The 20,353-nt window shown below is 43.9% G+C and overlaps 1 protein-coding gene across 3 annotated transcripts in view; it reads right to left on the minus strand.

The window, feature by feature from the left end:
• HPCAL1 (hippocalcin like 1) overlaps window positions 1-20,353 on the minus strand; it is a 79,538-nt gene that overhangs the window by 22,869 nt on the left and 36,316 nt on the right. The gene's annotated exons all lie outside the window — the stretch shown is intronic.

The raw sequence follows: 20,353 nt of genomic DNA on the forward strand, positions 1-20,353 counted from the left end.
CTTATGTCCAATCTAAACTTACCCTGTTTCAGTCGAAAACCATTGCTCCTTGTCCTGTCACAACAGGCCCCTGAAAATACCCCACCTTTCTCAATGTTTTTTTTATAAGCCACTTCATACTGAAAGATTGCAGTGGGATCTCCTTGGAGCCTTCTACAGGCTGAACAACTCCAGCTCTCTCAGCCTTTCCTCACAGGAGAGGAGCTCCATCTCCCTGACCATCTCCATGACCCTCGTCTGGACTCACTGCAACAAGTCCATGCCCCTGCCTGTGCTGAAGGCTCCTGAGCTGGACACAGTGCTCCAGGTGAGGTCCCACCAGAGCAGAGGGTCAGCAACACCTCCCTCATACCTGTCAACACCTCACACAGAAAATCCCAGCTGGGCAATACCAACATGGATTGAGCAAACCTGCCCGACAGACTGAAAAAGATATGCACAGCTACACTGGGTACAATAGTTAGAAACTCCATTTCCATGCTTTATTTATTTCTATTTAACAAACTAAAACCCTAAGTGCCAAACTGAAGGTTCAGTGACAACTCATACTAAACAAATTAGCCACTCAGATCATTAAAACACTCGAGAGATGCTTTACTTCCTTCTGTGTATGCTCCACTAATCTCCACACTTCCCCAAGTCTGATAAAGCAATTAAAAAAATCCATTTCACTTTCAGTTTCTGACTAGAGAAAGCACCGTGAGTTCACAAGCTACCAGGATTTTTTTATTTTTTTTTTTAAATGAGAAATGTTATTCTCCATATACTTTCAGTAAATAATCCCAGTGAATTTAGGTATGAAACAGACCTGTAAAACAAAATAGGCAAGAATGTAAACTTGGTGCCTCTGCCTCAAAACACTTCCAGCCTCACATAAGGAGTGACTTGGCTGGAAAGCTGCTTATTGGACCAAAGAGGCTGAGTGATGCAGGAGCGCTGGAGGCAGGCAGGGAGGGCAGGGAGGGAGTGTAACACCTAAGCCAGTTATGTAAGCGGGGAAGCACGGGGTGAAAGGACAGGAGGGCTCTGCGGGACGTGGCAGCCAGCCCCACAAAGCTCATAAGGAGCTTTGGCAGGCCCGGGTGGCCCGCCGGGGCAGGGGACAGGAGCCAGGCTCCAGCAGGACCCAGCCCAGAGGCACAGCCACAGCCACAGGTGCTGTGCCTTGCTGTGGGCTCTGTGCTCATGGCCTGCAAGAGTGAAGCCTGTGGGATGCTGGGGGAAACACCAAAAGGGCTTTGGTGCTTTCTCTGCCGTGCATTTCAGGTTTTAATGGTGGTTTTGCCATCCCCACCCCCGGGATTCGCTGCTGAAGTGCCATGGACAATGAGACTATTGAGAGTTTACTACGGCATGAGATTAGTTTGGGTTTCAGTTTCTGCTGAGCCAGCTCATTTCCTTCCACTTCTTACAGGAACAGATGCTAAAATATAAAAGGGCTGTAAGCATCATAAAGGCAGAGAAAGGAAAACCCTTCATGCAACAGCATGAAGTTAAAAATACTTTTTCACAGCTTTAGCCAGAGCCATTCAATAGTTTGCTCTGCTGTCTAATTACATTACATAAAAGAGGCAAGAGATTATTATTTTTCTTAAGAACAAAAAAACCACAAACACATACACACCTCAAAATAACAAAACCCCAGCCAAACACCCAACAGCTAAACTGGCCAAACTGGCTGGATTAAAATAAGTGTTCAGAGAAGCTAAACAGAAAAATTAGTTTTGTCCCCTCCCATCATGCATGACTGCAGTGCTGCCTTCAGACACCAAATTCAATTGCTGCAGCAATTAGTCACAAAATTCAAGGCGAGCTGAAACTGTCAGATACTCCAAGAGCATCCCTGTGCTAGAATCAATTCTTCCCCCACAGAGGCAAACCAAGCAGATGGACAACCTGCAGCTCATAAAAAGCCACAAGCCATCCCTGGGCTGCAACAGCAGCAAGGACGAGGTGATGGCAAACAAACTGCCAGCCCTTGTGCCACCGCTCCACCAGTGCAGGAGCCCCTCTTCCCCTGGAGCATCTCTCCCCTGGGTGCTTTGGCGCTCGGTGGCCACAGCCCAGAGCATCCCCACAGGGCCATGCAACACAGGTGGAGCCACCAGGGCTGGGACTTGCTTTAGGGAAAAAACAGATGGAAAGAAACCCAGATTGCCCAATTGCGCCACACCAGCCACGTTTCTCTTTCCACAAAGTTACATTCATCAATTTGATTATTTTTCAGAAAAGTCCCAAGTATGGCAAGGTGCTTCTCCATGTAGCTCTGACATTCTGATGCTTTGCCAGCTAGATGGGCAATCTGCAACCCATCCAGACACTGTCTAAAGTACCTTTTATATACAGACATAATATCCATTATCCTCTGATGCTTTTAAAATGCTTCTCATTAGTCACTCCAGATGTGCAACCCACTATTCAACAAGTCCACACCTTCCTGGTGCCACTCCACCAGCCCACAGCTGAACCTGCCAGCACCATCTCCTCCAGGCTGTGGGAAAAATACTGTAATATAGACCAGAAAACTGAGATCACAAAAGACAAAAGCCACTGATTACCCATCAGGTTGCTTCACTGCTTGACACAATTTTTTTCAGGAGGTTTCTAAACCTCTGAGAACTACCAAGCTGTGAAGTATAAACATGCAATGTAAATACAGAGATGTTGGTAGGACTAATGACATGAAATCACTGATAACATTTAGGAGGATTTTCATACAAATCTTTCCAAATCATTAGCTTCTGGATTTAAGACAAGTGAGGCAGCTTCATGGAGGTTCAAACAAAGTGGAGTAAAACAAATTTAGCTCAAACAATAAAATAAATGTCTTTGCTGGCAGCTTGGGCCAGAACCAGGCTCCACAGCACCTTGCTGACTACAACCTTGGGGAATTTCAAGCCTGTTTGTAAAGAGCAGAGAGCACAATGCAACTTCCAATTGCTTTTGTCAACTTATTCATAAACATCTTCATATTATGAACATTTTAATCACCTGTGCATTGCCTACACAGTGTCATTAGGTTTTCTTTCAAAACAAACAACCAACCAAAATGGAGTAACCTTCATGGAAAAATAAACTCCCAGGGCAACTCTTGACAAACACAGCTGCACCATGCCTCCAGCCAGAGATGCCTTTCTCCCTTCCCTGCAGCTCTCCCAGAAGCGGCTCAGCAAACCCCAGCAGCACACACTGCTCCTCCCTGGCTGCAGAGCAAAGCCCTGGCACGCCTGGTGTCCCACAGTGCCCGGTGGCTCTCGGTTCTGGCACCAGGTACATCCCCCTGAGCCACGCTGCTGCGTCGGCACAAGGGGCTGCCACTACATTACACATTTTTGATGGCTTCACCATTTCTCTGCTTGCTCACCCATTTCACCTAGACCTCTAAGCCATTCCAGACCTCTAAACTACTCCCTGGAATTCAGGGTTTGAAGCTAACTCCTTCCCTCACTGTCAAAACATACACTTGGGACTGATGGAAGACCTAAACATTCGCCCCACAACAAATATTTATGGGTGTAGAGGAACTTCACAGAGCCATTCCAGGTGGGACTGCAGTGTCACCCTGCAGCACCCAGAGAAGGAACAGCCCTACACCAGCCCCTCTCCTCACTGGCTGCCCAAGAGGGTGCTGGCTGCCCTGTACTCACCCCCTCACTTCACCCCTCCAAGTGCCCTGGGCTCAGGCAGGAGGGTCTCCAGGCTGGACTGGCCACCCCATCCCTTTGGCTGCTCCTTCACAGCCCTGTGTGAACCAGGAAGTGGAGGCAAGCCAGCAGTTTATTTTTAGCTTTTTTTTTTCTCCCTTAAATAAAAGCAAAACCACATGCACAAACCACATGTTCGTGCTCACTCCACCCAGTGACGGGTTTTATATTTCGCATCCTTCCAACGCTCAAAAATTCCTGGGCAATGAAGTAGAGCAGACATCACCCCACAGATTTCCATTATGCCCCTCAGTATCCCTGTTCCTACACTGGCAAAATAAGAGTCTCTCCAACACTGAATTAAGTCTCTCCAGGAAGCAGGCAAAGCCTGGAGAGAGAGGTCAGTAAGAAGGACTCTGCACTCAGCTTGTCTCCCCCTTTCCCTCCTTCCCAAAAACCATCCAGGACATTCAGGAACACTGGCAGAAGTTGCAGCTCACACTTCCAAAGCTTCACTGCAGACCCTTCAAAGAAAGAAGAGCTAGTGTGGGATTATGAGTCCCTTCCCACGAGTTCAATCAGAGCTTTGAATCCCTACTAACTAGAAGCTGGCTCTTGCTTCTCTTCTGCAGCTCCTCAGACATAATTCTTTGCAACTTCTTTGAGTGCTTCAGATAAACAAGTTAGAGGATCTTAACCAACTCCTCAAACTTTCGTTTCAGAGGTGCAGCAGGTGGAAAGAGTTAAAGGGTTTCCCAGCAGCAGACAGTTTTACAGACAACAGGCTGAACTTTTGGAACTAGGAGGAAACCACCCATTCACCTTAGGAACTTTTGGTACAGAACACAGCTTCCCTCAAAGTTAAAATAAAAAGTGGAAAGATTCCCTGTTTTTTCCAAAAGGTCTATTGAACTTCACCTTCTTTAAAAGGAAGGGGGCACTAGGTCAGTACACACATATCTACACCTTGTACAGCAAGACTTCTGAATCTAAGCAACAAAAACTTTCAAGGAGCAAATACATTTAACAGAAGACCCAGTTTGTGCCCCCAGTTTGATGTGGCTACATTCAGGCTCTAATGGCAAAATTACCTGTTTTCAACTCCTGTTCAAAGAGAAACTCCATACCAGCAGAGTGCCACTTAGACATGAACATTATTCATGCAGAAATGCCTGCTTCAGAGCTCTGAAAACACTAATTAATCACAGCACTGGCTTTATGAGTGATCATTTGCAAACGCCACGCCAGCTCTGCACCACCCTGGGATTGCTGGCAATGCCTCATCCCAAGCAGAAAAATGTCCTCACTACCTGCTGAATACCATACTGCTTGGACTGCAGGTGGAAGCCATCAGTTTTGAAGAAAACAAACTTGAGAGATAAAACAAGATACTTGAAATCACAAGAAGGCATCTGCCTCAATTGTAATATCTCTCTACTGACTTTTATCTCCAAGACAAAAATAATTTTGTGAGTTTGCACAGCAGCTCAAGGATGAACTGGACAGCTTCAAGCACTGCAAGACTTGAAGACATAAACTTTGCTCCACAACCTCAACAAAAAGAATATGTTTGTGAATATAAAAAGGTGGAAGCTAAGATGGTTGGGTCACTCCAACCACTGTGCTCTACACTACAATAAAAAGTAGATTCAATGCAGCCCTGCCGATACCTTAATAAATTCAAAAATCTGTTGGAAAAGCTGGCAACCATTTTTGTATATTTTAGGAAGCAGAGCTGAAAGGGAACATCTTCTCCCAGTCCAACCTAACAAACACGTGGTAAGCTGTTGGCTTTAGGACACAGATTATGTTAGCTGATAACTATCCCTTGCTCCACTCTTGCTCAGGCCTCTTGGTCCATCTCAACCAGCCAAACTGGGTTTTAAAAACAGATCATTTTTGGTTGTTGTGTGTGTCATTAGCCACCTTGTCCATGCTTTATCCAATTATTTACTGTGCCAAGCCAGCACCCTCTGAAAATGCACCAAGGTGCCTGGTGCCAAGTTTAATTATCCCCTTGCTTAAGAGCTGCAGGTTATTTTATGTGAAGTGATGGAGAGGTGCATTTGCTGGGCAAAGAAAAAGCCTTATACTGTGCCCCATTTCCTGAAGGAGCCTTGAAATTAAACCTCTTAACTAGCTAACCACACTGTGCAGGGAGCAGTGTGCTTATTGTTAGCAAGCATGGCAGAAACCCCACAGTCAGCTACAATTTCCTTGCTCTGCAGAAGCAGCATATTCCCTTTCCCACTGCCTGAGGCTCTGCCTCACCTCTCCGCCAAAGGGGCAGATTTGAAACTGCAGTAACAACCAGCCATAGCAGCAGTAACAGCAGCTCCCCTGCCATAACAAGGGAGCTCCCTCTTGTCTCACCACAGGGGTGGACACAGACACCCCAGAGAGCAACACCAGAGGGCTGAATCATGCTGCCAGTCTCCTCAAGGAATGCTGGCACAGAACCCTCAGGCCAAACATGATCAAGTTCCCAAAGGAAAAACACTCAAGTGTCTCCTTCCCAGCCTCCAAAGAATCCTACAGATTCCTCCAGCAGTGTTTATTGCTGCATCCTTCATGTTATAGGTCAACATATACCAGAGAGCCAGCAATTCTCAGCTAATCAGATTTCGGCGCAGACTGACAAATGGCTCCCAATGAGAACATAAAAACTCAGGAAAATCAAGAGCCTTTCTAATCAACTCACTAGATATGATGCAGTAAGCCTGCAGAAAGCTCACACACTTTGTTAACACATTGGACTGCACTTTGTGGAAGGATCTCAGGGGGCTGGTAGCAGTGGGGGGACCCCAGCCCGGGCCAGCTGCTGGAAGGAACATGTTCCTCTTCGTTCTTTGTGCTCCACTCAATACTGTGTTATTTTGAAACTAATTCATGGTAATTCCTTGACATACTATTAGTGTGCTTGCCAAATGCCAAAACTTAAAACTGGAGTGTGAAAACACACTCACAAAGGAGGTTCTTGCTCCACCACTGGATTATTCCAACCTGGAAACTTCTTATAGATGAGTCCTTCCTATCTCCCCAGGCAGACTCAAAAAAACCATGAGCTGACATTGCCGGCGGGGTGCAAAAATCATCTTTCCCATGAAGGCCAAGCACCTTGCCTTGTTACCAACCCTGCAGCTCTGCCACATTCTGTCCCTCCAACCTCCTGATCCTACACACTTTACCCCACAAAGCTCACTCATGCCTGGGAAGAGCTTCAGAAATGTAATGACCTCACTGACATTATATGGCACCCCTCCTCTTCTCACAGCATGGTGACAGCAGGGCACTGCATGCCCCAGGAGCCAAATGGCTGAACCCAGGGAGTCAGGAGAGGAGGAGATGATGTGCAGAGAGGCAGGTGGAAAATCATGGCCTCCTCCTTCACAATGGCCCTCAGCTGCTCTTAGAAGATGACGAGGATTTCAGTGCTCTCACAGGTCTGGTACCCGAGCTGCTGAGCAGGTAAGAGACTGTGAGTCTGTCAAGGTCCCTGATTAGGTGTGAAAGAAAAGCCCTGTGCACACAATACTCTTACTGAAGCTATAAATAGTCCCCCCTGCACCAAAGTTGTGCATACTGTATTGACACTTGTGACTTAATAGGATTTCCAGGGTAGCCTGAACCAGCTTGGGCTGCTGCAGGGCAGCCTTGCTGAGCCATTTTCACAACACATGCATACCACTGTGACTGGGGGGAGCATAGCGGATAATCCTGTGTTTTCAGTGTCCTGATCACACTGAGGCAGGAAAAGACTGAGAAACTCCTAGAGGGTCGTAATGAGTTTGCATGCACAGCATAATCAGGAGAAAACTTCCAGGATGGCCTTTTCAATGCAGCAAGCTTATCTCCCAGCTACACTTCAGAACTTACCACAAGTGCAGTTTTTTTCTTCTTTATATTCACCCTTTTTTACAGTGGTAGAGAGAGATAAGAAACAATGTTCTAATAAAATATATAAGTTTTATATCGACTAATGTAAAAAGTTATTTTCCCATTCAAATATGTCATTTCAGTTCCTGTAAGTAAATTAAACCAGTTCTCTCACTAATGGCATATTATTGTCTTCAAATACATAAGATAAGAATTTAAACATCTCTTATGCTACTTTATTCCTTCTAAAGAAATCCCACCCTGTTTTAGTTACTGTCTGCTAACCTGGCAGGCTGACCTGAGAACTGCTTACAAAGTAATCTTTTATTACAATATTTCCACTACATAACCTTTGTCTTTGTGGTGCTTAACAGCCTGCCAGTGGTGCTGGGGATCATGGCCAAGTTTTGCCCTGACCCTTCGAGCATGCACCAGATGCATCCCCTGCCTTGGTCCTGAGGATGAACCATGCTGCTGAGCCTGTGCCCACCTTCCAGGGTACAGCCACAGTATTGCTGCACCTCCCCTGCCTCATCTCTTCCATCCCCTGACAAAGCACTCCAAACTTCCACGGTCTGCTCACGTGCTGTGGAGAAAGCCAGTGTTGACCCTTTCATGCCCAAAAGGTACAAGAACCAAGGGCCTGGCTGTGAGTGCCTGACTGCACAGGAGCTGTCCCACTTTGCACCGCAGTTCCAAGGGTTGGGCACCACCTGGCTGGAAACATCACCCCAGCATCTTGGGGCCTGAGTCCCAGACCAGGAGACAGTAAGACTTTGTGTTGTACAGATGAAGAATAAAAGATGTTTTCTGATGCCTCACATCATTCCCATCATCACTGCCTCACAGACAACTCACCTCAGCAAGGAATGGTGTAGGACAGTTGCCTATTGCACAGTCCCTGCCAGCCCCAGATTCCTTCAGCTGCTCCATCACCACAAGAAACACAGACCCCAGCAGAGCAATTGTGCACATCCATCCACGTGCTCAGTACTGCAGTGTGCACCCAACCTGCTCAAGACAAGCTCTCAGTTGTGCCTGTTGCCCTGGGCATGCTGTGTCTCCAGGGCTTAGGGATGCAAACTCTCTGTGCAGCACTTCTGTGTTTTCCTGGAATGACATTTGGCTATTTGGAGCACTGGGAATTTGTAACACAAGAAGAAGAAATAATAAAGTTGACCTCAAGCTGGTTCAATACACTCATTCTGAAACTAAAGTAGCTACAGCATGGTGCATCAGTTTTTCCTACCACAGTCTTAGCTGTTATGGAAAATGCAGCAATGAAGAAAAGAGCTGGCTCATGAGCTAACACTACCTGTCTGCACCTCATCTGCTCCTTCAGTATGCTCTGTACATCACAGCAATGATACACACAGTGCTTGCATGGCTATCTAAGAACCTCGGGCAGAAGTGATTGCAAGAGAGTCATGTAGTTCAAAATTTCATTAAAGAAATGGCTCTAATACAATCACAAGCCACTCAATGCACTGGAGGCTGAATGTTGCTAAGGAAAATTATGAACCTCCTCCTGCAAATATCCTTATCTACCCACAACATAAAAAGAGCCAATAGTGTAGCAACATCTATATTCAGCACAAGGACTAGACCAGAATAAGGTGATCATTAAATAGTTTAAAACAAAGACAATAGCAAAATGTAATGAGCCTCAACAAACCAAGTGAAGCAGGGCTAAGAGGCTGTACCAGCTATGCCTTGCACTTAGGCACCTCTTAGGAAACCTTTTGTAGCAGACAGAAGGACAATCAGCTTCCCAAGAGCTTCCACACTGGATGGATGAAGGTGGCTCCTTTTGCAAAACCCATTTTCTTTATTCTGCACAGTAGATAATTCAGTTCAAGGATAAGAGAAAAAAAAAAGCAGAGGGGGAGGTAGGGAAAATGCTTGAATGCTAAAAGAGGCAAATTACTGAGCTAGAAAATCTAGATTAAATCAAGCATTCCTGCAAATGTGTAATAGAGAAACAAATGGCTCCCATCTGGAAGCTCAGCAAATTAACTTGGATCCTGGTTAAGACAACAGCACCAGAGTCTGCTTCCAGAAATGTAAATATCCAGTGTGCATTTGCAATCCAATCACAGGCTAAAAATATAAGACAACTTGGAGTGGAAATCTGATTTTGTGTCTACCCTCCTAATGGGAAATAAAACAAAAATTCTTTAGACACATCAATCTGTACTCATTTTTCCTGCTTGAAGAGCTGATGCAAGATGTCTTTGCACCAGGAAAATCTTTCAGCTGCTTCTGATTGCAAGGCCACAGCTCACATGTTGGAGACCTGACTCTTATCCATCATATTCCAGTTCCCCATCTCCTTTTCCATTCTGTGACCCCTGGCTGCTCCACTGTACTGTCCTCAGCTCTGTTTATTTATACCGCTTCACTTGATTCTTCTCACTAAGAGTATTCTAGTTCCTTTTTCCCCCAGAGGTTTATCTCTGGCCTTCCAGCAAGAGAAGGGTTCTGGTCTCAGTGTGCAGATGGAGAACTCAACCACAGGCATGAACCAGGCTCAGGACTAAATTTAGACCAGAAGAGGATAGTCTTTCTGCCCGTAGACCAGGAAGGCAATTTGAAGCAGGAGCCTATTTTAGATGCTCTCTGGTGGTGTCTGCCTCCCTCTAGGCCATAGAGAGTCTGGGGAGACCAGCCTTAGACTCTGAGCATCATCCCTGAGGACCTTTAGATGCTACAAAAGGAAGGAAAAGCTATTACAAGTTAATGTCATCCATATGGTTCAAGAGCTGACACTGAAAGGGAAGTTTTAGGGTGTTCCACCAGCAGAAGGCACTCATCGAAAAAAGGGACGTTTCTCTGTGTATGAGATGGGTCCTTCTGTGATCACAGCAGGCACAGACAGGAGTTTTAAACTACAGAAAAAAAACACCTCTCGAGACAGGATAATCAGGAAAATCAGTTAATTCCCACATCTGGTTTTAATAAACAGATGGGGGGATAGGTAAATGTGGACAAAAAAGCACATAATACCCAAACTTAGGAGAGCAAAGAGCATATGAACATTAATAGCAGCAGATAGGATGTTAGATAATTAGCCAGAATTCACAGATGATGAATAAGAAACAGGAGCATGGATTAACATACTGATACCAAGAGAAAGGGCACTGCAAGAGAAAACTCAGGTAGCAGAAAAAGGAACTCCAAAGGACTGCAGTGGTATGGGGTCAACACTACTTGGAAGAAGGGAGCACATCACAGGTTATCCTACACCCTGCAGAGCCTGCATGGCAGTGCAGTGCAGATTCCAGGGTTCACAGCAAGACTGAAGTGCCAGCAGGGCTTATCTTACTGTGGGACTGCAACTTCCCAAAATACTCAACTGAAGAACCCACTATTAACGTAAAGAGCTGACCACAGATATTTCTGGAAGCAGAAGACAATTGTAATCCTCCAGCTGCTGAACTAGGAAAGGGCAGCTCTAATTTAGACACTAACTAGCTGAAAGTCCTCAATGAAAGCAACTCTGGAGGCAATTGTAATCATGGAGAAGCGATTCAGGGAAACACAAAAATTCATCTTTTCAATTTCCCATAAGCTTGGAGGAATCTAAGGAACTTGGCATGGAAGTCAGCTGGACAGAAGTGCTCAAGAACACACTTGTAAGAAGCTTAGAATATCTGTATGTCAAAGATTTAAAAAAAAAAAAAAAAAAAGTTGGTACTGAGCAACCCCAAACAAAGTAGGGGAGACATCTAGGGAATGAGTCCCGATCTAAATGGAGAAAAAAAATAAATCACCAAAAAGGGATTTTTAGGGGTAAGCAGAGTGTATGTGAGGAATGGAAAAGAAGGGCTGCTCATCAAAGACAGCTGTGTCAGAGGTCAGGAAACAAAGGGGGAAAGAGAAATTGCCAAAGTCAAGCTGAATTAGGTCATGCAAATAAAAATAAAGAGCAAAGATCAAAACATTCTTCAATTATAGATTTATATTTTTTTTACAGTACAGAAAGTGGAAACTAGCAGCACTTGGCTGATGTATCTTAAAACAAAAGCAGAATGAGTTTTTTCATTACTGCATCAGGATGGGAAAAAGCAGATGGAAAAAAATAAAGCCACAGCCCTGAAAAAAAACCCCTTCAAACTATTAAACAGCCCATGATCAAGTTGAAACTGAAAGTGTTTCTAGTCAGGGTGGAGGTGAACAGCCTATCCCCAGGGCAAACATCCAAGAGGGGAGCAATTTGTTTGGGCTGGCGCCTACTCCCTGCAACTACAGGAGATTGGGCTTTAATACAATCAACACAGAGGCAATCAACACAGCCTCATGAAAGCTGCTATTTTGAAACATGCTGACCACAACCACCTCACAGAGAAACCTAAACAGGAGGATGATGACAGTGTGATGATGTGTGATGATGCGAATGTAGCAAAATAACTCAAAAATAAGGTTAAATGGGATCAATTTCCACTTGTATCTTCATCCCACAGCACCCAGAGGCAAGGGTGCTCTTGATGCTCCCCATGCATCCCTTTTCTGACTTCACAGGTCTCCCAAACTTGGAGGTTGAGAGGAAGGGAGACTGCTTATTTATAAGCACTGGTCATTTGAGTCCTTTTTGAAGAGACACCAAAGCTGCCCCACAAAACAATAATAATCTGTTGCTGGGTTGGAGCAGTCTGTCTGACCTTTACCTACTAAAATTTGGTAGCAAAAGCATTAAGACCAAAACCAACCTTTGCTCTGAATAACCTTAGCCTAGCAAAGATATCTCCCCACAGTTCACTCCTGAACTTCAGCATACTGAGCAAATGCAAAGTACATAATTTATGAGCACTTCAGGACTGTTTCTTCCATTGTATGGAATTAAGAAAGGTGATTCATGTACCTGAGAAAGCTGGGACTGTAAAGGTGGGCACTAGGAGCCAGTATCAAAGTTTTCTCATTCTCCAATGAAAATTGGACTGTCAGAGCACAGAGTTGCCTTTAACCGGCAAGAAGATATTTCCAAGTGCAGACAAAATGTGCTATAGCATCATCAACCAGCACACAGCAACTGGCTTTGTGCCTGATGTTTATTGAGAGCTAAACACAAAACCTCTGCAACAGCAGAATTGGCATCACACAAGCAGGAGAAGCAAACCTATTATTGTCCAGAATTACTATTACATTGTATTATTAACCAAAACAACTTAAGGAAAATATTAAGAAGCTGTGAGTAACTCCATGACTTATGTCCAGCTCCACAGCTGCTCACTGGCTCTGAGCTGGCTCAACAGGGCATGCAATCAAATGTATCATTGCTATTCACAGTAATGAGGAACAGCTCAGCCTCTAACCTCAGGTCACATTTGAGGACATCTCGTTAAAAAGGAAGACAATTAAAACCAGAACTAGCACAGAGGCAGGTCCACAGCATCAACAGGTGTTGAGAGGGTTCCTCTGAGTCAGCTGTCTCGATGCAGCACAGTACACAGTGTTAAGACTCGTAGCTGCAAAAATGTTAAAAATGTACAAGTTTGTAGAACGCATGAAGAACCAAACTGGAATCCTTTCTGTGGTCTTGCCTTTTCTCTCACAAACTATGGGATTTTACAGTGTTTAGTCACCTCCCTAAATTCAGCTGCAGATTCAACTCCTTAACTGAACATGAAAAGTTCTCCCTCCACACTACGTAGCCAAAAGCAGAGAACTTCTGAGAAGAAAACCAGAATATAAGCAGGTATTCCCATTACAAGGACTGCTCCAGAAAAAGAGATGACCAATGAATATTTTCCCCTGCTCTGCACCTGTGCCACTAACACAAAGCAAAACATTTGTGACCTCCCTTCAACAAAATCTTTCAAGTATCATTATTCACCTGGATTAAGCATGCACATGTTTGACTGCACAAACAAATCCAGCCAACACCGAGATAATTTAAGCATGTGCCTCAAACGAAATACAAGACTGGATGTTCTGGCTCAGGGCAGTCTTTGGATCCTTTCATTACACGATTTTCAATGCAAGACAGAAGCACAATGCTGAAGCAAAGGAGAAGACTGAAGAAGAAGCAGGCCACGCATCACAACTTATTTTATGGTCAGTGTTTTATCTTTAAATCAGACTTGGAGGAAAGGAACAGCAGGAAAGAAGCTCAAAAATTGTTTCAAAGACACTACTGCACTGGCTGTCTGGTAGTAGATTAATCATTTAGTTGTCAACCTTGCAATAACTAATTGTTTTGGAAGACATTCATATTGCAAAATTGTAAGCACATACAGTAACAGTGAGTCAAGTTGAATCTAACCCTTCTTCATTTTACATTTGCTACAGACATGTTTTCTCCAGTACAGAAAGAACCAACTTAAAGGAAAAAAACCCCATCATCTACATTAGAGTTTATTGATTACCCAGACACTAATTCCAGCCCAGCTCTTTGAGATCTCTCCAAGGAGAAAGGAAGAGATGGTATTTACAGAAACTGCTCCTAATGAGAAAACCTTAAGGCAAGGAAGGTGAACCTGAGAGCAATGAGTACCAATTTTATAGAATATAAACAACTGTTTGCTCTTGTAATTGCATTTGCCTTTTTAACTACAGTCCCTATTCTCTAACATCCTCCAGAAACACCCACTGCTAGGCAAGGATGGCCAAAGCTGGATTACATCACTGTAACTATGGGGAAAACATGTTATGACTTTCTTAAGCTCACTTTTTTTCAGGGAAAGCCTTACGTTTATCAGTTTAAAAAAATTGCTATAAAATCAGTGTCACAGAGGGACTATCCCTTTTTCCTCACTGATTTGAACAGCATGGTATTAAATAGAGCTCTATGATGAAGGACTATTTTATTTCTAAAACAAAATCCAGTGTCCCAAGCAGCTAAGTTCACTTCACAGAGGGCACCAAGACCAGGGAAATTACTTTCTGAAAAAGAAAAAAGAGCTACTTCTTCCAAGTCTTCTCCTGAAAGGACAATTTTATTGATGGTAATGATGAAGTCTCCTTTGCTGGGTGCAGACCTAAGCCAGCAGGACCTTCACACATTTTTCTGCAGGCAGAAGACACTCACTCCTGCAAAGCTAATCCCTGTTGAAATCCTGTGTTATGGCCAGGGGTGCCAGGGGTGCTGAAGCTCCAACACCTGGGGTGAGCAGGGCACCCTGAGCACACCAGTGTGACCCCTTCTCTAAGAGCCCTTGGCTCTGCAGGCACTGCCTCCACCAGGTGTGAAGTGTCTGCACTTCCCCCATCGCCAAAGGAAGGGAGCTTAAAAAACCCCAAATGAGCAGAAAGCAGCTACACTTTAAAGAATACTCTGACCTGAGCTACAGCTGAGCTTGCATGCAAAGAGATTTGGGGTTCATGGACAAGCAGCAATGACAAGAGAGGAATTAACAGACATTTGCCAAATACAACTTTCAAAAACAATTTGTCAGAAAATGGCAACTTTGGTGGAGTGTAGGAATAGGATGGAATGGACATTCTCACAGCATCACATTTTTATTTAGAGAAGACAACCAAGGGAAAAAATATAACACATTTTGCAGATGGTCTGCCTCTGAGTGGCCCTGATAAAAGCTGCTGTGCCCTGACTCTAGGCCAGCCACATTCCACTTCCAACTGCACAGCCTTCAGAAGCATTAGCAGTAATTAAGAAGAGCCAACCATAGTGATAAGCCAGATGTCTATAAAAGAAATACATGTTGCACTGATATTTTTTCTTGCACTTTTTGGTGGACTAACATGGTACACTCCTTATAAAGACATTTTCCAAGTCCTTCAGTTATTCCTCCAGTGCTGACTCACTGAATCCCAGATGGGACTCTTGCATCACTCATCCCAGCAGGTCTCCAGGACAGCACCAAAGACTTTATGTGTGGTCACCAAGTAGATACTGCTCTTTCAAATTGCCACACAAGTTCCTGAAGCACACTTCTTCAGAATTCACTGTGACCTCACAAAAAGCATTGAGAACCTCCGATCTACCCCAATACCTTTTCGTTCAAATAATTTCTCCAAGAATTTTGGCACCCAGTCACCACCCATTTGGCCTATACCACCTGTTTTCAAAAGACATGCAACCATGACCTAAAAGCCTCCAGAGCACAAGAACTCCCCATAGCCAGAAACAATTTTCTTCAAACGGTGATGTTCTTCTACCATTAAGCAAGCAAAGAATGCACAGTCTATGCTGTGGTAGAGGTAGGACAGGGGAATTTGATCATTTTGTGTCATCTCCCTGTTTGTGCCATATATAACTCAGGGCTCACTTGTGCAGCTCACTGAAAGATTAGTTGGCTCGTTCAGACAGGCAAGGGTAGACTCCTAAGGCGTTTAAGTGATTTGGGGCAGGATGATCATCTGTCTCCTCCCTGCCCACAATTAACTGTTCCATGGCCCCTGTCTGTGCTAGGGCTGAGCCTGCTGGGGAAGTGAGAAAAACAGAGGAGCTGAGCTCCTTCCACCATGACTGGGAGCATATCTTCTCCCTGAGCCTTCAGTGGTTTAAAGGAAGTTGTCACAAAGGGAACCAATCCCATTGATGATCCAGGATCTTGCTTATTCAACCTAAAGCTCAGTGTTTCAAATAGCAAGGAAATTAAACAACAAAGCTTTGCAGTAAGCTAATAAATCATTGTGTATCTATGCTCAGATGGCTGTAAGGAGCATGACAACTTGAAACAGCCTGCAAATTTCTAAAATTAAACAGTTCTTGATGTTACAGAGGTCAGCCATCTGTTCAAATGTTCGTGTTTCAGTTAATATAACTCTTCTTCTTCCACTCTTCTCTCCTGACTCAAGCATACTCCCTAGGAAGAAGAGAGTATGAATCCCTAGGAAGAGGAGAAGCTGAACTCACCACAACTAGACAGCCCTCCTCTTCCACAAAGAACTGCCCACAGAAAGCACTTTTGTGGTTAAGGCAGACTAGGAGGCAAACAAGAAAAGTGGTAGAAAGAACAGTGAATTACCCAGGTCTCCCAGGAGCACCAAAGCCTGCAGAGAGCCAGGACTTCTGGTGAAATTTGCAAGGTTTGCAAGAGAATTTGTCAGGTTCTGAAAGCTGCACACAACATCCCTGGCTTGTCAGGAGACCTCTGGACCTCCCTCCATCCCATCCTTCCTAACCTCTGCTCAGTCTTGCAGGGCTCCAAGGAACATCAGAAAGCACTTCAACATTCAGCTTTAAACTGCCACCTCATGACAGGAAGAAAGTGAACTATGACTGCTTTCAACAGACTTCCCACACATTTGTAGTGGAACTGCTTGCTTTACAAAAATTTGGAATTATTTGGAGTTGTTCAGCAAAAAAGGCCAGCCCCAGGCTGAAGCTAGGTTTATAGAGCAAGAAATGGGCTCCAAGTTGTATGTGGTATGAAGAGATATGATGCAAAACAACCAAATTCTGCTGTTTGACATCCTTTCACAGTCTGGGTTATTCTGTCCTCTCCTCTATCCCTGGTAATAAGAGGAACAAAAAATCCATGAGTTGTGATAAAGGTGAAGAATGAGGAGGACAGGAAGACAAAAGCCAAACAAGCAGTTTCATGAAGAAAACAAACTTGGGCAGAGGAAAAGCCAAAGTTAAAAAGATATGGAAGTGGTTGACTGAGGATAGGTTGGTCTTCTGCAACCATCAACCTGCTTAAAATATGTCTTTAAGGAAACTGGCCAATGCATTTCAGATATGGGTAGCCCTGGTCCATCAGGACATCTGGCATGAAGGAAAAGACAAAACATGCATCTTTAAACCTTTGGCTTTAGGCTGGGAATGATGTCCTCAAAGGATACAAAGGAACATGCTGCTTTACTGTGTATAATTTTAAACCAGCAGGAGTTGGAAGAGGTTTTGATAAAGACATTTGGATACAATTCTGTATAACAGAGATATTGTGCAGAACTGCCTACTGGGTTAAATACTAAGTTGAATTTAGATGGAGAAAAGTGTCCCCATACTTACTTGTAAACCCATCTTGGAACAGGTGTGAATCCCTGGTATTGCATGTGGCTTAATTCAGGGGAATAACAGTGAATGAATTACTGGAAATATTGTCATTCATTCTTTTCTAACACCTCCAGTTTAAAGTCTAGCGAACGCTTCACAGCTTGACCTTTGGGATGAATGTAAAAGCAGTACTACAGCATGAAAACAAAATATTTTCCTGCTTTTTTTGAAGTCGATAGGACCTGTATTATTTGAAAAATGGTAGCCTCAGGGAATCTGTTTCACTGCAAAGACATTTAGGCAGCTGTCATTAGTTTAAAAGCTCATTTTTGTTTAACGACTGCTGTTTCACCTACTCCCAATGCCACGTATCGTAACTGTCATACCTAAACCTTAGATTTATGAAAGCATATAGCAGCAGCATTATACTCAGGGGTCTGCTGATATTCCCATTATTAAACCACTTCTTACAAGTTTTGACTTGTGTTTAGGCATAACAAATCCCGTGTTCTGCGTGGGTGCTGTCATGGAGGTGGATGCTGCTCAGCTCCCCCAGGATGCCTGGCTGTCCAGGCAGAGACATCATCATCCCCAGCTGGGGCATCCTGCAGATCTTGGGAGAAGGATGCTTGAGATACAATGAGAAACAAAATAAAACTTTTACATTTGTTTAGATATTCTTTATCATCATGGGAAGGATTCAGAAGGGGTGGATAAGGCCCACTCTCCTACCAAGTCACACTTTATCCAGGGTGCAGAAAAAATGTGGCAGGAGGGGAACACTACCACAAAGTTGTTAAACATCTGGAAACAATTGAAGAACCAAACCCTTTTTCCTAGAGTCCCAGGCTAGGATCTTTAAAATACACTGATCCAGGAGGACACTCAGAAGTCATTTCCCAGGTACCACACAAAATGCATAATTTAGTACCTTTCTGCTGTGAAATTCCTTTTGCACCTGCTATCTTCTATCAGTCCTCCACTCAGCTGCCACTTTGCAGGTAAATTCACCTCCCACTATTTTTAGAGTGGAGAACAGGGACCATTTGATCCTCTTACCTCACTCTGTGACTGAAGAGCTGAGTCTATGAACTCTACTTGGTCAAACTTAAAACAAATAACAAAGCAAAATGACAGAAAAAAAGTTCTTTTCTTCAGGTTCAAAACAGTTAGAAAACACATGAAAACTCAGGGAAGGTATTCCTGGCATATTCTGAAACCAATGAGCACAGATTTTACATTATCAACTTTATATTTTCAGGTACTTGTATTAACATACGGATCTATTGTGTTTCTTGTTGCAGCGTTAAAATATTTCATTATCATTCAGAGAGAAGGTATTTTTACCTAGAAATAAAAGGATTTAAAAACAAGCTCCCTTAGTGATTCCAACATGAATTATCAGAACTAGATAATTAACTATTTTGACAAATAAGCAGTGATGGTAAATAACAACTAATGAGACATGATTTATACCCATAAGGATATGTCTTAATACTGATGTGCGACAAAATAATTTCTGGATGGTAAATACCTAAAATGAAATTTCCTCCCCAAATTACAAAAAGTAACATTTTTCCTAAATTATTTTGCCTGTGGCATTTCATTGAATAAAATGACAAATTACATTTCCTTTGAAATTCAATGAAGACCAAATACAATTTTTTTTTGGTGGAATGAAAAATTCTGTGGTTTAATCCACTTATTTTTACTATAACAGATTTACTACACTCAATTTACTGATGAATTCAATATTGAGACAATGAATTCTCGGGCCTTAGGGTGTAAGATAGTCAGCCAGCAAGTACCTAGCAAAAAAAATCTCTCCCACCACTCCTGCATGAAATCAGAAGCACAGCTACAGCTGGGACCTACAGCCCAGTCTTCCTCCAGCTCTCCAGTCCTGTCTGCACTTGAATAGAGCAAAGTAGTTTTCTTGGATGATCATCCAGTCCAACTGCAGATCCCAGTGCTTCTTTCCAAACAAGAAAATCTAGACAAGGGATTGATGGCCATGTCTGCTTTTCCTGGAAATTCATGTCAGCTCTCTGGAAAGGAACAACTGGATTTTGACTGCTAAGAGACCAGATTTCATGGTAGACCAAGGGTGATATTTATAAATACCAAAAGCATAGGGAGAAGGAAACCAAACTGCACGGCTTAGCTGGGACTCAATTTGTTCACACAAATAGTTTTCACCCCAGTAACCCCACTGATGCTCTGCTGAACTTCACCAGAACACCATGCAATGAGGGCAATGTCTGGACATGACAGCAGATGTACATGCAACACTGGATGGTGTTGGGGGAACTGCCCCCTCCCAAAACAGTCCCAAATGAAGCCTGCCAAACAAAACCATTAACAAAGCAATGTGCATCCTATGTCAAAATTATCCATATATTTTGTAATGGCAAAACTGGCACTTTATGTTGCTCTACCCTGAATGGTTTAACAGAGACCAGAGTTCAGCTGATTTCCATACCTGCTGCAGCAGCTCGTGGTCAGCAGGGAACAGGACTCTGCAGGAACCTGGCTGGGGAGCTGCACTGGCAAACCCACAGCATCTTCTGCCCCATTCACTGAACACTGTGCTGCCCACCAAAAACTGTGGAGCACCCAACCATTACCATGGGTTTTTTTTCTATTTAAGGTAGTAGTCAAGCAGTTATTGAATGTTATTCTGCATTCCTGCTAATTAAAGAGAAGGCTGTAACCCCCCCCATATTAAATGCCTCCTTCATTTCAAATGAAGGCTTGATGGGGACAGAAATGCTCCTTCTGTCTCTCTGTATGCTCATATTCACAACTGCAGATCTCACTGAACACAACCATGGCTGCCTCCTGCTGCCTCTGGGTGCCATGAGCCAGTTACAGCAATTAAGCTGCTCCCCAGCCAGGCTGTCCCGGGATGCAGAGCCCAGGAGGATGC

Source organism: Passer domesticus, chromosome 3, assembly GCF_036417665.1.
Source record: "Passer domesticus isolate bPasDom1 chromosome 3, bPasDom1.hap1, whole genome shotgun sequence".
NCBI lineage: Eukaryota > Metazoa > Chordata > Aves > Passeriformes > Passeridae > Passer > Passer domesticus.